Consider the following 20,105-nt stretch of genomic DNA (forward strand, 5'->3'; position numbering starts at 1 on the left):
TAGATGTCATTATGAAGCTATATGTTTAAACAGAGTGTTGACCATCAAACTTCAGCTTTCTTTTGATGATAGAAGCAACAAGGTAGTAGAACGCAAAGTAATAGTTTCTCCAACATCTAAGCCTTTTAAACAAGAAAATTTAAACCATAACTAATTATAGTTTATAGGAAACTAGATACAAAAAAGAAAGAAATTGTAATAACTACAAACTTTAAAACAGTCCATCTGATTGGTTAAAAAACAAGAAAGGAAACAATTAGAAGTGTTGAAAGCATCTCATATCTAATTTTATTTAAAGGAGCAATACAAAAGAAAAATCTTCCAAGCTATAGGTAATGAGATAAAAACTAGTAAATAGTTCTAACATGTAGAGCCCATGCCTCCAGGATGACCATTTTCTGTTATGAGGTTTGCTGTGAATAACCTGGGAGACTACCTAAACATATTCACTGGTGCTCAAGACCAAAAAGTGATTTTTGTTAGCAACAAGCTACCAATGTCTCTAGAGTGAACTCTGTTCTATGGTCTGCTATGAATAACTTGGGAAACCACCTAACTTGATTAACTGGTGCTTAAGACCAAGAAGTCATTTTTCGAGAAAGAAGGCAGTATTGAAGATTTTGTTACGAGATATTAGGTGGTAATATATCCTTGCTCTACCATGCTAACTCTCTTGTCAGGGATGCCTTCAACAATGCATCTCATTGAATAATCATGCATCAACAACCAGGTGAATTGTACAAAATTTTTACACAATGACAAAAGGTAAGTCTCAAATGTTGTGTCTTCTATGGCATGATATGGTTTACTAGGGCCTAGTAACATGAATCCTTTATCTCTAAAGGAAGAACCCCTAAGAAAAAGAGACACGGTTAACCTTCAAATAAAACAGATGCCATTAGGAGCTTTTTAACTCTTGAAATGTGTTACACTATTACACCCAAGCTATTGCATGAAAGAGGGGAAAGCACAGTGATGAACTGAAAGTAGCTAATATGGTATTTAAAAATAAATAAATAATTTTTGGTAAAGGAGAAAGAGGTCCAATTGAATTATGAAAATCGGTGTATTCAAAGCCCGCTGGCTGAGACTGGTTTTGGCCATTTTGAGTTGAAACCAGTTGGTCAAACCCCTTTTGTTTTGCACTAATCAAAATTGGACGATCATAGTTGTTTTCCTCTTCAGAAAAATATACAAGATGAAGACAATTGCAAATTTATTAATTTTACAGATCCTTCTTTGAAAGTGACTTCAATTTTTTTGAATATAATGGAGTATTTTGATAAGCACCAGGATAATCAACTTGAAAATAATGGTCCAAAGCTCTCCGAAAGTGTTGGTATATCATATATTCCAAGGTTCAAGTCTGAGACTGTTCTGGGTGGGGTACCTTACAACATTGACATGAAAACATAGGATAATCTGCAAAATGCACCTCAGTCAAGAACTACGAAGGTCTCTTTATTGTTCAACTCTATGTTTGTATCTAGTGATCTATCATTTTACTTGAATGTGAAAAGATGTTCTGTAAGATGTGGAGATCCTTTAGCAAAAGAAACAAGTAGCATGCAAAGTTATTTGCATACCGATCTCAATGAATTCTCAAATACTATTTCATCTGATTATTATTGTCAAAAGAACATGATACAACTTCATCATATTGAGATGTACAAATATGTCATAGACATTATTGATTTCATTTCAATGGATTATGAAATGGTTTATGAGTTAGATAATGAGATAAAAAGAATAGTAGATACATTTCCAAACCTGAAAAAGCTTTGTATTCTACATGTTAATTAGGTAGATCTAATGAGTTTGATCAAGGACAGGGTTTCCCAAATAGTTTCCTTGAAATATGATACAACTTTGAGAGGACTAGGCACTATGCATATATTATAGAAGACAACTTTTGATGTTTGTTTCTATGGTATTCAGGTAGCATATCTGTATTTGATAGAGTTGGTTCAAAGCATAGAGTTTTTGGAAGATTCTATAAAACTGCCCTATTCTTTGCTTAAATATGCCTACCTTAAATCTGAAAATGGGTTCGTTGAAGGGCATCCTATGTTATCGTCACTTGAAAGAATACTTAAATCATATTTCTTGCCTCAGAGTGATCACGAGGTCTTAGTTGTGTCCAGAAAAAGTGCATTTTTTCCTCTACGCAAGAAAATATCTATAACAGGTTTGAAGCTTCATGACCTTAGTTGGGATCAAGGAGAAAATTTGGACAAGTTTAATTAGGGAATTTTGGACACATTGTGACTACCTGATGGTATCACACAAGTAAGTGAAATATTCCTACACTTGAAAGTATGATATGAAGTACTTTAAAGTTGAGAGTGATCAGTATTCGGTTTAGCCCATGATGGGCACATGCATAAAGAATGGCTTTCCATCAATCGGCATGTTCAGGCAGATTATGAGCACGTTATAAGAGTTTTAGAAACATATTTACAGTTTGTAGAACGTTTAGACACGTACCTTACATACATAGCATGGAATTTACGTATAACATTTTTAATTTATGCCAAAACATGTTAAAAAATTTTGTTCTACCAAATGTGCAGAATATATACCTTCTGCCTGAATGTTATTGAAACACATTTTTTAATGGGTTTTACGTTGTGTAAGAAACATGTGGATTTTTCCTACAAGGATTGAATATCATGTGCGAATAAAATATTTCTAAAAGGATCAGTATTAGGTATGGCTGGCAAATGTTTCTATTCCATACATGTTTTTAAGGTACTGCAAAAGGTGTCCTTGACCATACCTTGATCATTTCCGGGATTTTCCCGTTTGCAGACTATAAGGATCTTTGAGTCACTTTAGCTATTTACAAATTTGCACAATATGTACCTTGTCACTGAATGTTATTAACAGACATTTTGTCAATGTGGTCTAGCTTGGGTGGTTAATATGAGAGCTTGTTCTCCTCCCCATCTAGGTTGAATTTATGCTTGTGACATGCTTACCCCTTTTTGGGGCTGTTCGTCTTTGGAAGGATTCATATTAGGTGGATGTGTCTAGGTACTAAGAGGATACATAGCTTATGCAAAGCAAGATAACAAATGTAGATCAAGGGAGGGAAAGGCATATTATGTTTATGGGCTGAGGGTATCCCATGTTGTAGACAAATTCGGCTTCTGGAGCTAGGGATCATCACAATCTAGGTGTTCTGGACTTCTTGAGTACAGTGAAACTGTCTACAAATAGATGATCCCGCTTGTATGAAAGTGAATCTCTCGAGAGATGTAGGTCGTAATGACCCCAACAGCTCATTCTTCTTTCTGTGAATGATAAATTTCACATGGTCATCATTCGAATCTCGAATCACGTTCTTGGTGTACTGCTAGAGCCCTTTGCTTACACCCCCTTACCCAATGTAGCATATGTGACATTAACAAGGATATATTTTTGTTGGGCATTTTATAGAGGAGTTCCCTGGCCTTCTCCAACTTGCCTTTCTTACAAAAAACTATCAATAATAGCATTGTATGTGACCACAATGGGGCAAATGTTTTCGTTAGGCATTTCATAGAAGAGCTTCCTAGCCTCCCCCAACTTGCCTTTCTTGACCATCAATAAGCACTTTGGATGTAACAACACCAAAACAAGCACTTTGAGATCACTGGCCTGAGATTTCAGAGCAGATGAAAAACCTGAACTCAGAAATTGGAGGTGCTCTATGGGATATTTCCCGGAGAGAGAATGTACCCAAATTGTATAGATTTGATACAAACTGCTCATTTTTAAATAAATTCAAAACATATTAAAAATATATATTTATATATAAAGAAAGATTTCTCAACCTTTCTTTAAAATATTTCTTATTGCACTGCACTAGTGTGGTAGGTTTCACGAACAATATGAATCAATGTTGGAGAAGAGTTACAATTGTGGTTCAGCATATGTTTGTGTAACAGTTAACCAATACCCAAATTGACAATACAATTGAGATTTTAATATATATATATATATATGTTATGAAACCAACTCAAAAAAATATAGAAAAGATAGATCAACGCCTTAGAATTTAGCCTCTTCGAGGGGGCAACCTCCTTTACATTACACAAATGAATGATTCTTTGATGATTCAAATGACAAAACCTCCTTCCTATATATAGGAGTCTAAGGAGTCACAATATAACCCAGCCGACCTAACAATAATAATATAAAGGCACAAAAATAATAATAGAGGGATTCTATGGGGCACAGTAATAACAATATGGGGACAACAGGGGCACAACAATATTAATAAGGGATACAACTACAATAGTAATGGGGTAATCACTAGTATTATAGGGACCTAACATGCCCCTCTCCTTCAAAAAAAGTGTTGTCCTCAACGCTTGAGTAGTTCTGAATGCTTTTGCATAAAATTCTCATCCTCCCATGTGGAATCTTCAGTGGATAAGTTCTTCCACTTGATGAGATACTCCGAAATTGATCGATTTCGTAGCTGTCGAGTTCTTGTTTCTGTGACTGCTTCCGGTTCCAATATAATTTTTCCTTCCTCGTCAAGTTCTAGCAATATTGTTTGAACTGGGAGTTTGTCGCCTCTAACCTTCTTTAAACATGAAACATGGAAAACTAGGTGCACTCGAGAAGCTGCAGGAAGCTCTAATTTGTATGCCATAGTACCAATCTTTTGCAACACCTTGTATGGACCATAATACTTTGGTGATAAATTATTATCCTTCTTATCTTGCTTGAGGGACATTTGTTTATATGGTTGTAGCCGTAGGAATACCTAATCACCTACATCAAAACCTCTTTCGCTGCGATGTTGATCTGCCTGTTGTTTCATTCTATTATGCACCAACACGAGGTTATCCTTTAAGAGTTGGAGGAATTGTTGTTGATGCTCGATGTGATGTTCCACTGCTTGAACCTTAGAATTTTCTCTTAAATATGATGTGATGGATGGTGGCTAATATCCATAAAGTGCCATAAATGGGGTCATTTTTGTTGCCGTATGGAAGGAAGTGTTATACCACCATTCAGCCAGAGGCAACCATTTGACCCATTGTGTATGTTTATCAGATACAAAGCAACGAAGATATCCTTCCAAACATTTTTTTACTATCTCAGTTTGCCCATCAGATTGAGGATGATAAGATGAGCTATGAGCTAACTGAGTATCGAGGCAAGAAAATAATTTTGTCCAAAAATTTCTAGTGAAAATGGTATCTCTGTTATTTACAATAATCTTTGGGTTTCCATGTAGCTTTTGAATTGTTTCCATAAATGCAGTAGAAACTGTATTGGCTTTAAATGGATGTGGTAATGCACAAAAGTGTGCATACTTGGTAAGTCTGTCAACTACCACCATGATGACACTCTTTCCCTCAAACTTGGGTAAACCTATGATAAAATCCATTGAAACCTCCTCCCAACGTTGGCTTGGAATGGATAAAGGTTGTAATAGACCCGGGGTCTTAATTGTTTCAACTTTATTTTGTTGGCAAACCAAACATTCCACCACAAACTTTTGAATATCCGATTTAAGGACATCCCAAAAAAATTCCTTCTTAACCCTGTGGTAAGTTTTTAAAAATCCTGAGTGCCCTCCTAAGGGAGAAGTGTGCAATTCCATAAGAATCTTTTGTTTGAGTTGGGAATTCTTACAGAGGTATAAGCGATCTTTGTACCATAATGAATCATTTTTCCAACTAAATGTATCAGATGTACTGGAATCTTGTTGTAACTTTCGAATAAGTGCCCACACTTCTTCATCATTCTTCCATTCCTCCCTTGCTTCGTTTATCCAATCTGGTTGGATAATAGAAATGGCGCACAACAATGCTTCCACATCCTCATCCTTTCTTGAGAGTGCATCTGCCACCACATTTTGCTTCCCTTTTTTGTAGATGATTTCAAAGTCATAACCCAACCTCTTTGTGACCCACTTTTGTTTCTCTTTAGAGGATAATCTTTGTTCTAAAAAGTATTTAAGGCTATCATGATCCGTTTTTACCTTGAGTGTCTTCCCATTAGGTAGGGTCGCCATTTCTTAAGTGCATGTAGTATTGCCAACATTTCCTTCTCATAAATAGCTTTGTGTAAAAACTTTCCCTTGATTGGACGACTTTCAAAAGCAATGAGTCTTTCATCTTGCATTAAAATAGCACCAATTCCATTTCCTGAAGCCTCACATTCCACAATAAAGGTTTTTGTGAAGTCCGATGTAGCTAAGACCGGTGCTTGGCACATTGCCTCTTTAAGATGTTCGAAGGCCTTTGTTGCTTCTGGAGTCCATGAAAATGCATCTTTCTTCAATAATGTTGTTAGAGGTGCTGCTATTCTCCCATAATTCTTAACAAACTTGCGATAATACCCTGTCAACCCTAGAAATCCTCGCAGATGCTTTATGGATGTCGGGATTTTCCATTCCTTAATGGCTTTAATTTTGCTAGGGTCTACGTTAACTCCTTCATGAGATACAATATGATCCAGATATTCCACCTCTTGTACTCCAAAGAAACATTTGGATATTTTTGCATATAATTGTTTCTCTTCCAATAGTTGTAGCACCCTATCAACATGTTCAACATGATCCTTCCAAGACTTGTTGTAAATTAGTATATCATCAAAAAATACTAACACAAATTTTCTAAGGAAGGGTTTGAAAATGGAATTCATCAAACCTTGAAATGTAGAAGGTGCATTGGTAAGGCCAAAAGGCATGACCAAAAATTCATAATGACCCTCATGAGTTCTAAATGTTGTTTTCGGAATGTCTTCAGTCTTCATTCTGATTTGATGAAATTCTGAACGAAGATCCAACTTGGTGAAGTAAATTGATCCATGCAATTCATCCAGTAATTCATCAATGACAAGAATGGGAAACTTATCCTTAATAGTGAGCTTGTTGAGCTCCCTATTATTTAATAAAATAATTTAGGCTGTAGATGTTATTTGGTTTCCAATATTCATTATTTTCAATTTTTAATATTTTTTTGAAAAATACTTGTACTTTTTAATCTTTTATAGAAATTCAAGAATTCCAACTTCATAAGTCTATCGGCCTCTCTTTGTACCTTTTGGGACAATTGCTAGTATATATTCAATATCATGTATTCAATACCATTGAATTAATTGAAAATTCATTTGTTGTGATATTATATATTGATTTATTGAAAGTGGTATTTCCATCTGGGTCAATCAATAACTAGTATTTCATCACTACACAACATAAATGTCAACATATTGTGTATGACATTATTTAACAATTTAATTGAAATCATGAATAGAAAAAATGTACATGTCAAATTTAATAATAAAAATAAACTTCAAACATCTACATTCTTAGTTACAGTACAAAATGTAAAACGTGATTTTAATATAGTGAAATACATGTTTGGTCCTCTTTTAATGGGTCAAATATTAAACCATAACATATTAATCAACAACAAAGCTTTACATAATTCTATTTATCAACCCATTATAGTGATTTACAATCATTCCGTTAAGTGTTAGGTACTACACAAGATGCAAACGAACTTTGAAAGTACTATGAAGTGTATTGCATTAATATATACGCCACCAATCTAATTGGTCACCTCCCAAAAAAATTCCATAATTGTTAATTTAGTTGGCATTTCTTCTTTATCGATGCACTATTGCTGATAAATCTGATGATTTACTCCAAACTATTGTGCGGGAATCTGCATTGTCAGCGAATCTACTGTCTTATCTTATGTTAGCGTTTACTTCTTTTATTATGCATATACAGTATTATAAGGGTAACATAAACAAGAGCTTGAACATGATACATCGATTTAACTAGTTGCGAGGTGTAAGGACCTGCAGTCCTTGGAGCGACCTCCCGGTTCGTGCGACGAGCAGTTCATCCCTCGGGCGCGCGGTTTGGACGAAGTGCAAGCTCAAATTCACATGTGCATGGAGTTATGTGCACAATAGAAGGAGGGCGAGCTGTTTATAGAGGCGCGGGGAGCATGAACGCTCAACCCACGGCCGACCCACAAAGAAACAAAGGCCGACATGAAGTTTGATGGCTTTTGCGATGAAGTGAGGGCGTGGGCAGGTCGGTTGGGCAGCCACAACCTCACCCTACGACTCATATATATTGGAGGTGCGTGGATGGCATTTGGAAAATCGCTCAACCATCTCTCATCATGTGAAGAAGTTCTTAGACACAAGAGGTGGACGTAGCAAGAAGAAGGTGCAGGTTTTGGAAATGCGCTCATTCTTGGGCAAGGCTGCACGAAGGTGAAACACACATCTTTGTTTTGGGTGAAAGCGTGGGCAGGGTCGCCCGCCAGTTGGAGTGAGGCGTGCACGGGTGTGGCGCCCGGTGATGTGTAGGAGCGCCCGACGGTGAAACGAAGGGTGAACGCTCGGTTTGTGCAACGACTTGGCACAGGTTCTTGGGTGACTCAAGTGAGCGCCTGCCCGTCGTGCAAGTGTGCATGGTGTGACTTTTGGTGAAGTGTTGAGATTGAGGACGAATGTGTGTCTCGTACAGAGGCGCATGTGTGTGGCGACTTGGAGGCACGCCCAAGTTGGGCAAACAACACGATCGTGCGACGAGGTAAACGAAAGGTTGGTGAGTCGTGTGGCGACCGTACGGAGGGGCCGACAAGCTAGGCAACCGAGTTTGCCGAAGATTGTAAACTTGGCTAAGTATGAAACTTGGTGTTTCCAAGTATACCTGTAAAGCTTTGTAATATCGAAAGTGTATAATATATTATCGGGCAAACTCATTGTTCAGGGAGTTGCCCCTCCCTTTATACTATGCAATTGTGTTCTCGTTTATAATTGCTGATGATAATGAATGTGTATGGGTGTTCATTGGTATAAAGGAAAACATTAATAATACTTGGTTGCGAAACACAAACTAAGTAGGATAAGTGGTTAGGCGTAGTCCACAAACATAAGTATTGGTGAAAAGAAAGTGTTCGGTGGTGCCGCACCTCACCTAGATCGGTTGAAAGACTACCGCAGGCTTGGGGGCGTGACAGTTGGTATCAGAGCTAGTCTAAAGACTTGGAGAAGTCTTGCAGAAAGCTGGGTGAAGCAAGTGGCATACACTTGACATTTGGTAACAGTGAAGCAGGTACTTGCAGGTGAAGGACATTGTTTCACATACAAGTGGAACAAGGGCTGGTTCAGGTTGCAGGCATCTTGGTGAAGCTGTTGGATGGTCGAAACTAGATCGCAAAGAAGAAGGAAGTTGTTGGCAATGGCAATTGAATCTCAGACTGGGTCTAGTCACGGTGCGAAGGATGGTACTATGGCTTTCATTGAAAAAGTGCTGGAGAAGATGGAGGACTTAGAAGCTTTCTGGACTAAGAAGATGGACTTGATCGAGAGAGATCAAGAGGCCAATTCGAAGATGAAGGAAGAGCTCGATGAACTCTGGACTCAACACGAGTACACTGATCTTATGTGTACACAACTTGAAGTAAGGGTCAAGGAGGTTGAAGAGGCAAGAGACCAAGGTCTTGCAGAGATCGTGGGCTTGCGAAAATCTCTTGATGAAGCCAGAGATGAGATCGCGGTGTTGAAGAAGGTCGTGAGGCATAACTCAGGTGGAGGAGTGCCTCATGTGAAAGTCAAGGAACTGAAATCTTATGATGGTACAAGGAGTGCAAAGACTCTTGGAAAATTTCTATGGGACATGGAGCAATACTTGGAACGATTGGGTCTATCCAATGATGAAACGAAGGTCAAGGTAGCTTCTCAGTTCTTGAAAAAGGATGCTAAGATGTGGTGGCGAAGGAGAAAGGATCAAATTGCCAATGGCAGTGCTGGTGACATTACTTCGTGGGATGAGATGAAGAAAGCTTTGCAGACCCATTTCAGTCCCCAGGATGAAACGTGGGAAGCAAGGATGAAGATTAAGTTCATAAAGCAGACAAGGAACCTTCAGGCATATCAGCGGGAGTTTGTAAGTGCGGTTCTGGAACTTCCTGACATGGCGAAGAGGGACAAGGTATTCAATTTCATTATTGGGTTGAAGCCTTGGGCACGCAATGAAGTGAAGAGGCAGAGGATTAGAACACTTGAGGAAGATTTTGCTGTTGTGGACAGGTTGGTGGAGCATTATGATGAGACTTCTGATGATAGGAAGAAGAAGTCCGATAAGCCGAAAGAAAAGAAGAAGGATGATGCTTCGAAATCGGATGATACGTCGAAGACAAAGAAAGCCTTGAAGTGTTGGATATGTGCTGAACCACATACGGTGAAGAACTGTCCTTCTAGACCAAAAGTGGCTGCGATTGCATAGTCTAATACAAAGAATGAAGAAGCTTTTGTGAGGATGATGCAGATACTTGGTGCTGCTGCTGCTACAGAGGTGATCTCTCGGAGGGATCCTGAGAGGAACAAGTTGGAGTATGTTCGAATGAAGGTTGCGGGTGCTGATATACTCACTATGGTGGATAGTGGGGCTACTCACAACTTCATGGGCGAAGATACTGCTAGAAGAATTGGGCTGAAATTTGTACCAGTGAAGGCACAGATGAAGACAGTCAATTCTCCTCCGGATGGTATTCTTGGTGTAGCTGAAAAGGTGGACACAACACTAGGTGAATGGACAGGGAAGGTTGACTTCACTATAGTGCGGATAGAAGACTATGAAGCTGTGCTGGGAATGGAATTCTTGAAACATTTCGATGCTATGATTGTTCCACATTCGAAGAGGCTGTATATTTACAATGGAAGGGAGGATGTACCCATTGGTGTACCAACCATTGGAGTGATAAGACCTGATTGTAAGTTGGCAGTGATGCAAATGGAGGATGAGAAGCGGATGGAAGACATGAGTAAGCGGTTGTCTACGGTTGAGACAAAGCTTACCGAGCAGTCATTGGTCATCAGGACACTTTCAGATAGTATCTTGGACTTGTCAAGAAGGCTAGAAGTGGTTGAGGATGATGATGATGATGATGATGATGAGACATATGTGAGGCCGAATGTCCGGGAGGAGAATCGGGTCACTTATCTATAGAGGATGGAGATAGAAAATCCTGACAGATGGATTGAGATTATTAGTGAGGGTGAGCCTTCAGGCTCTACTCCCTCCACATCTTCTTAGATGACAAAGAAGATGGGGCTCATTGTTAGCTGCTCATGGCAGTGAGTCCTTAAAACAGGTTGAGCAGGTATGGCAGATGGTGCAGGGATGGCTTTGCATCAAGCATCATGACATGTTGCAGATGGGATGGAGTTTCCATGGACCTAAACATGGTGGAGAGATTCTTGGTGAGTCCAGGATGTGGCAGAATCTGAGATAGACTGGTGAAGGCATAAGGATGTTCACTCTCATGGCTTAAGCGTGACAGTCGGATTAGCTACCCAACTAGTTCAAACATGGGGTCCAAAAGTGCACGGAGAGATGTTGGCATCAGGTAAGCAAGGAGGACAGTTCACAGGATGAGGACGACACATGATGGAGATGGAAGTTCTACATATGTTGCAGGGATGTTGCAGTATGTGGAGGAGTTGACATCATGGACAAAGGATGAGACAAACATTGGTGTTGATCTTGGTGGATGGCTACCAGGATGGTATGTTGTTGAGGACGACAACGACTTCAAGTGGAGGAGGATGTAAGGACCTGCATTCCTTGGAGCGACCTCCCGGTTCATGCGACAAGCAGTTCATCCCTCGGGCACGTGATTTGGACGAAGTGCGAGCTCAGATTCACATGTGCGTGGAGTTATGCGCATAATAGAAGGAGGGCAAGCTGTTTATAGAGGCGTGGGGAGCATGAACGCTCAACCCACGGCCGACCCACAAAGAAACAAAGGCCGACATGAAGTTTGATGGCTTTTGCGATGAAGTGAGGGCGTGGGCAGGTCGGCTGGGCAGCCACGACCTCGCCCTACGACTCATATATATTGGAGGTGCGTGGATGGCATTTGGACAATTGCTCAACCATCGCTCATCATGTGAAGAAGTGCATAGACACAAGAGGTGGACGCAGCAAGAAGAAGGCGCAGGTTTTGGTAATGCGCTCGTTCTTGGGCAAGGCCGCACGAAGATGAAACGCACATCTTGGTTTTGGGTGAAGGCATGGGCAGGGTCGCCCGCCGGTTGGAGTGAGGCGTGCACGGGTGTGGTGCCCGGTGATGTGTAGGAGCACCCGATGGTGAAACGAAGGGTGAACGCTCGGTTTGTGCAACGACTTGGCACGAGTTCTTAGGTGACTCGGGTGAGTGCCCGTCCGTCGTGCAAGTGTGCACGGTGTGACTTTTGGTGAAGTGTTGAGATTGAGGACGAAGGTGTGTCTCGTGCAGAGGCGTCTGTGTGTGGCGACTTGGAGGCGCGCCCAAGTTGGGCAAACAACATGATCGTGCGACAAGGTGAACGAAAGGTTGGTGAGTCGTGCGACGACCGTGCGGAGGCACCGACGAGCTAGGCAACCTAGTTTGCCGAAGATTGTAAACTTGGCTAAGTATGAAACTTGGTGTTTCCAAGTATACTTGTAAAGCTTTGTAATATTGAAAGACTGTATAATATATTATCGGGTAGACTCATTGTTCAGGGAGTTGCCCCTCCCTTTATATTGTGCAATTGTGTTCTCGTTTATAATTGCTAATGATAATGAATGTGTATGGGTGTTCATTGGTATAAAGGAAAACATTAATAATACTTGGTTGCGAAACACAAATTAAGTAGAATAAGTGGTTAGGCGTAGTCCACGAACATAAGTATTGGTGAAAAGAAAGTGTTCGGTGGTGCTGCACCTCGCCTAGAGCGGTTGAAAGACTACCGCAGGCTTGGGGGCGTGACATGAGGTGTGTGAATATGAATTGGTTTTTTCAGAATCGCAAAAAAGACTTTTTAAGAATGTACGAAGACCACTACACACACATCAAACATTATTATTTAACAAGGTTACATAGTTAGCGTTTCTTGCTATTTAGTTTAATAAAATATTGTGTGTGAATACGAATTTTTTTTTTTTTTTTTTTTTTTCTTTTTTTTTTATCAGAATCGCAAAAAAGACTTTTTAAGAATGTACGAAGACGATTACGCACACATCAAACATTATTATTTAACAAGGTTATGTAGTTAGTGTTTCCTACTGTTTAGTTTAATAATATTTTAATGTCATGATGTGTTGTAGTACTCCAAACAATAATAAAATTGTAAAATGAATTATATAAATATTTGTTTAACTTTTTTTATTAATTTTTTAATATAGTTAAATATTTTTTGGTAGATAAAAGTTTTAGATATATATATATATATATATATATATATATATATATAATTGACATTGAAGAGAATGATCACAAGTTAATAATTATTTATTTAATATTGAATAATGACAATTTTTTTATATAATGTTCATATTATAATACACATGTCATTTCATTAAAATATAGATTGATATAATGAGAAATTGTACACATGTTATTTTTACATATTTTTTTCAAATTTATATTTTTAAATTTATTTTTTTTAAATTAAAAAAATATATTCAATACTTTCCACCAATGAAAAAATGAAATTTTTGAATTTAATTACAAATCATTTGTGTTTACGGTACATAGTAATTAATATATAATGTTATTTTTCAAATTATTTATATTTATTATACATACTAATTAATAATAGAGTATACAAAAGTCAATTTTTGTCATCATTACAGAATAAAAAGAGAGACATTTCAATCAATCATATTTGAGATAAATAGAAATAAATTTTATTTAAAAATAATAAATTTTATCTCATAATATTAAATTTAGATAGATTTTAAATTTTTTTAGTCAAAACAAAATTAATAACAAATCAATGAAAAAATGAATACGTTATATCTTGCGAGCCGCAAGTATAATAATAAAAAAAACTAATCAAACCAATCAAATTTTTAATAAATAAAATTAATATATTTAAAAAAATAAATTATTTATGTTTTATAATATAAATCTTGTTGAATTGAGGCTTCTGAGATCCATATCAAGTTTATGAAAAAATGCTTGGGCGTAAGTCACATGATATTACATTTGTCGACGCGTTTCAAACCAACCAACCAGTGTGGTTCATCGTTGGAACGAGTTGAAGAATCAAATGTAAGTTGCATGTTAAATAGTTAGAATATTGGAGGTCCTACTCTAACTATTTAACAAGCAGCCTACATTTGATTCTTCAACTCGTCCTGACGAAAAACCACAGCCAAATTTTTTTCTCATAGATATAAATCTTATATATTTTAGTTTTATGTTTAATTAATATTATATTTAATGAAAACGTAAGATAATAAAAAATCAACGCAGAATCGATTACCCCTGCTTGCGGCAGAATGAGATGAATTAAGTTCCAGAAAATTTTAACAGTCTGAGTGAAATTGACACGTCATTAAAGAAGGCCGATTCGAAATAAAAGACATTATGATCCATCACATTAAAGAGTGTATAAGAGAATCCATTCTCATCATCGTAATATCTAACAACTGCCATTAAAGAGTGTTCAGTTCTTGCAGCACGATGATGAGAGAATCCATTCTCATCATTGTAATATCTAACCGTCCATATTTCATCATAGCATGATACATGACTTTTTGAATCGCTATAAATTTGCTACAGTTAAGTCTTTATATTTAAATGACACGCAAGTACGGTGTACATCTTTTCTCATCACATCATGAACGTTTCTTTCGATAAATGAATGAATTTCTATGGACTTCTCTTAGAAACATGAGAGGAACTTTCTATTTTCTTAAAGAGCATTTGAATAAATAAAAGGTTGTTAAACCATTGGTGGTAATATTAGTTGGTAATTTTAAGTTATATCAATCCGATTTTAAATTGCGATATATAAATTTTTTTAATCAATAACATGGTTGGGTTAAATAGTTCAATAAGTTGAGTTAATCTTTAAGATTAGAATACTTAATACTTGATTGGTGAAGGAATGAATAAGTTTTTGATGGTAAAGGAATTTTATATTGTAATTGGAAAAAATATATATTTGCCTAATCAAATGCGTAACAATTTTAGTGAACTATTTTATAACAAAAAAAAATTTGCCAAATGAAAAATGTTAGGGTTGGGATTAAATTTCCACAACCCTATTTAAAAGAATGATTAAAGTTGAATAAAAAATATAACAATCAGAAATCTTATATGAAAACTAAAGTACGTAAACAAAGATCTCTTCTTTTTTCTTTTCACTTGGAAGAGTGATTAAAGTTGAAACAAAAGTACAACAATTGAAGATTTTATATGAAAACTAAAGTACAAAACAAATATACCTTTCCCTAGTGGGTGAAAAGAGCAATAGATAATCTCAAAGGGCTTTTATGCTTTAAAAAAACAGTCTATTTTGACAAAAATTTTGTTAGAAGTTGTTGTGGCCACCGACAACCCCCCTCCTTCTTTAGTATTAGCAGTAACACTAAACAAGTGGGGACCCTTAATAAAAAATTCGAAATATACTCCTTAAAAATACATCGCACAGAGAAAAGTAAAACATTTCTTTATGAGCACAATAAAAAACTGCGAAGAAGCGACGCGAAATTCATCGCATCACATACATTAAGAAGTGCCCATAAATGAAGATCTTAAAAAATTTGCGATGGCCGATATGCGACATCGCATAAACAGCACACAATAACTTAACAAATTGCAACGATCTGTGATCTGCGATCTTGCGATAAACGCAATGCTGCGATCTTGCGATAAACGCGATGCTACGATCTTGCGATAAACGCGATGCTGCGATGCGAGTCGCAAAAATCACCCATCGCAAATTTTCCTCAGCTCAGCATTCAAGAAAAGTTGTCCCTAAACCAAAAATTGGGTGCGCGCCTTAAAGGAAATTAATGACTGTACGCCAAAGTATTCATGAAGGACAGTTTTGTGTTTTTCGAAGAGTCAATTCACTATGGGTGCCATGATTTTATACATTTGTAGAGCTTAGAGCTTTCGTGTCAAAATTTACTATCATTACTCTTTTCCTTTGCGTGAACTGTAGGAATAAAAAACAGGAAACAACATGAAGCAATGTGCAGGAAACATCTAAAGGAAAAGGGGAAAGCATCAATGCTCGGAGAACAGAGAAGAGATGTCCTCATAAACGGATACCGCATGCAACAGAAAAGCAGATTTCAGAGTATTACTAAACAGATGCTGATATCAATAGGCGATTCGACACTCAAGGTCAAAAGCTCACAAAAGCAGCATGTTTACAAAATTCTGAAGCTTATGCCCAGTAAAGGAAAAAACGCTAAAGGCGGAAAACGCACCAGAAAGGCTCGGATCAAATAACGGAGGCAGTTTTCGATGCGCGATTAGCGCTAGGCGCTAATCGCGTATCGCTAGCGCTAATCGCGTATCGCTAAGAAAATTGTTCAGAAAGCAAAGTCCCGAACTTGCTTAGTCATCCACGAGTCCGAAAACCAAGATAGCAAAAGCAGAAGCAATTTGAGAGAAATTTGGGTTGTTACCAAGTATATACGCAGTAAATTCACCCAGCCAGAGGATGATTCCCAAAAATATCTTCTAGTTTACTAAAAAGTGGTGCCAACGCTTGCCATTTCTATTTGCGTAGCTCAAGCAAAAGCAAAAAACAACCAGCCGACTCTTCCCAGGCAAATGTTGCATGCTCGCAACATTAAGGAGCAAATGCAGAAATAGTTAGGAATTAGATTCAATTTTTAGAAATAAGTTTGCTTAGATAAAGGGCGGTCATTTAAACCGTATCCTAAATTTATGTAATTAAGTTATTTAGTTAGCAGTATTTAAACCCTTCTCATGCATTTAGAGAAGGGTCCAGAAATTTGTCAAAAACTTGTCCTCAGAACATGCACTTTTGCACCCTCAGAGGAGGTTTTGATGAATGAATGGATCAAGGTTTATTGATGTTTGCATTTGATATATGCTACTAATGTTGCACTTCTGTACTCTTGGTAGATATTAGAACAAGGAGAGATAAATCATTGTTGCTTGAAACTTATGAGTAGGACCAGTCATACATGGTACTTTTATCTCTTGACCATTTATGCTTATATTCTTAAAGTGATATACAGTTTTTAGTTGTTTATATGTTATTGCATGAATGTTTGAGTTACCATTTGGCACTTTTGTACAGTGGAGCCATTTATTTATGTTTGATATATGAATAACTTATTATGCGATATGTTGTTCGCAACTGTTTTGCCTAAATTTTTATGCAAAGTGGTTCATCTTAATTGATTTCCATTCTTATGATAGTTGAATGATTTTTATTACCAGTTATTATTTGAAATCTCTTTAGATCGCATAATAGAAGAAATACATCCCGGGTTAGCATAGATTAGATGTGCTGTTTTCATTAGATTACAATAGCATAGAATTATATTAAAGTAGCTTAGATTAGAACTCTTAGATCAGCATCATCCAACTCTGCACACACACACACCCTTAGATTGGGAAACTGGTCCCATTATCCCCAGTCGGACTCGCTATACCAAACGGATAAGGAGCTGCCAACCAAGGTCTGGACCAGGCGGGTATCCCCCCTGTTGTCGACCCGATTTTCGGGGCTTCAACATATTTGGCGCTAGAAGGAGGGCCTGAACTATGAATGGCACCTAAATCAAAATCTAAATACCATTCTGAGAGTAAATCGCCCTCATCATCTCCCCCAACTTCTCCAGTATATTTAAATCCAGAGTCAGAAGTCGCTCAAGTATCAATCGCTGCTACACACCCTGATATTTCAGACCAATCTACCATTAAACCTCCTGGAGTTGAATCTCTGATTCACAAACTTCAGGGATTTTCCATTTCTCCTTAGAGGTTTGATAAATCTCAAAGCAGTGTGACTTCGCAGTACAATCTTGCTCATCCCCTAACCAGGTTAAAGAGTGAAAAAGTTGGCATCCAACCAACTGAGTTGCCTCTTCCCACCAGGAAAAGAGCGAGGAAATCACCACAAGAGTCTGACAGTGAGAATCTTTCGTCTACATCGCCCATTTCAACTACCTCACCGCGAAGTCAACCACCCACACCTCCATTCCAAACCATCATCCATCCGTCTACCAGAACTCCCACAACCCCTCTTCGATCATCTACGATCATAGTATCCTCATCTTCCCAGCCACAGAGATCATCTTCTGCATTTTTCTCTACTAGCAGCTCAACGATGGCCCAGTCTCCATGGAACAACCCTGGGGCAGTTTTAATGCCCGCGCCCTTGAGTCAAATACCGGCCCATCTTGAGAAATGGCTGCCCAAATTCAATCCAGAAGCAGGCATGCTAGCAGAAGAACACATAAATAATTTCATGCTTTTTATCAATCTCAATGGAGTTACTAACGAAGATGCTGTTGTTTGGCTTTTTCCCTATACACTGCGAGGGACAGTCGGGTCATGGTATTTTTCATTACCCTCCGGGTCTATTACAAGTTGGGATATCTTCCAGAATCAATTCCTTATCAAGTTTGGTGATGACAGATTAACGACAACATTAATCAATGACCTATCCAATCTTAAGGCCCAAGCTAAAGAACCTATCAAAGATTTCGATTTACGGTTCAATAAAATTCTCAACAAAATTCCTACTGCTTCCCAACCCAGCGAAGAAGTACGATGTGAATGGTATATTACTGCTTTACCATCAAACATAGCAATCTTCGTGGATAGAGCAAATAAAACAACCTTAGTTGAAAACATGACAGAGGCGATAGCAGTAGAGAAACACGTAATAGCCCTGGAAAAGAGATCCGCGATAGAGGAACGCAAGTCTAAAAAAGTCACCTTCAAGGAAGACTCCAAGAAGAAACAAACAAAAGACCCTTTCGATTTGGAAGGATTGCAGAAAGTATTAAAGACCATGTCTAATGAGATGGTTGACATAAAAAAACAAGTAGCAGAAACTTCTTTAAAAAATCCCTACAGAGCTTTTAAAAGAGGTCCTTCAACGGATGCAAAACCACCCAATGTTATCTCCAATGCTGAAACTGAGGAAGAGGAAGAAGAAGAAAGTGCCACTGAAGGGCAGACCGATGACGAAGAAGTTGTGGAATTACAAGGAATGTGGGATTTCATCCTCCCACAAGAAGAAGATCAAGAAGTATTTCCGGTTAGCATACGAAGCAAAAATCAGCTTGATCCTCCCCAAACTACCCCTAAGCAGAAGAACGCAAGCCCTACAACAAAAGATAAAGTCGCAATAAAGAAAACAACCACTAAAGCAACTCAATCTAGCCCAGTCCAAGCAGATCAAACAACTCCATCAAAAACACTGATAGTGTCGAATGAAATGGAGTACAATATTATTGATGACATGAAAAAGACTAGGGCTAATATTACCCTTTATGAATTGAGCAAATTGAAGCATCAACAGAAGATAATGATGAAAGAATTACATGCCGTGCCTATTGTACCTTTGCCTACCGCTGTACTCTCTCAAGCTTCCCACAACATGGGAATACCTCCAACTAACGCGATCAATAAGATTGATCCAAATGATATCGCCTTGATTGGAGGAAGATCAAGATCTCACACTCCCTCGTTTCTTCTCACTTATGAAATTTTCAATAAAAATGTGCACAATTGTTTGGTAGATTCCGGTGCTTCATCGAATATTTTACCCAGATCAATATGTGCTAAGTTAAATGTTCAACCACAAAAATCCGCAGTGCGCATAGTTCAGCTTGATCGATCTCAAGTCGAAGTGATTGGTGAAATTAATCAAGTAACCATAAGATTGTCATCTAACCCGAAGGTATGTCAGGTTATTGACATTCTAGTGGCTGATATCCCAGAATTCTATGGCTTAATTCTTAGCAGGGATTGGTCCGAGAAACTCCATGGATACTTTGCAACCGACTGGTCGCACATGTGGTTACCCTACAACGGTAAACCGAATCAAATAAAGGTTGAACGAGAGTTACACTAGAAGTACATAGTAACGGAATTAGAGGGAGAAAATGAAGCAGTATCGTATAACAGCAGTATCATAGGAAATTACTCGGTAGATTCTTTTCTCGATAATTTCAATGCTCACACATCACCTTACTTAGAAAATTCAGTTTTGTCCCAAGTCGAAAATTTTTCCCAAACTGATAGTTCAAAGTGTGTTAATTTTGTAGATAAACCTGTAAATACATCTTTGTTTTGGAAATTATATTTCGA

The sequence above is a fragment of the Pinus tabuliformis genome, chromosome X (genome assembly GCF_031772625.1).
Source record: "Pinus tabuliformis cultivar Carrire ecotype Pingquan chromosome X, CPIR1, whole genome shotgun sequence".
NCBI lineage: Eukaryota > Viridiplantae > Streptophyta > Pinopsida > Pinales > Pinaceae > Pinus > Pinus tabuliformis.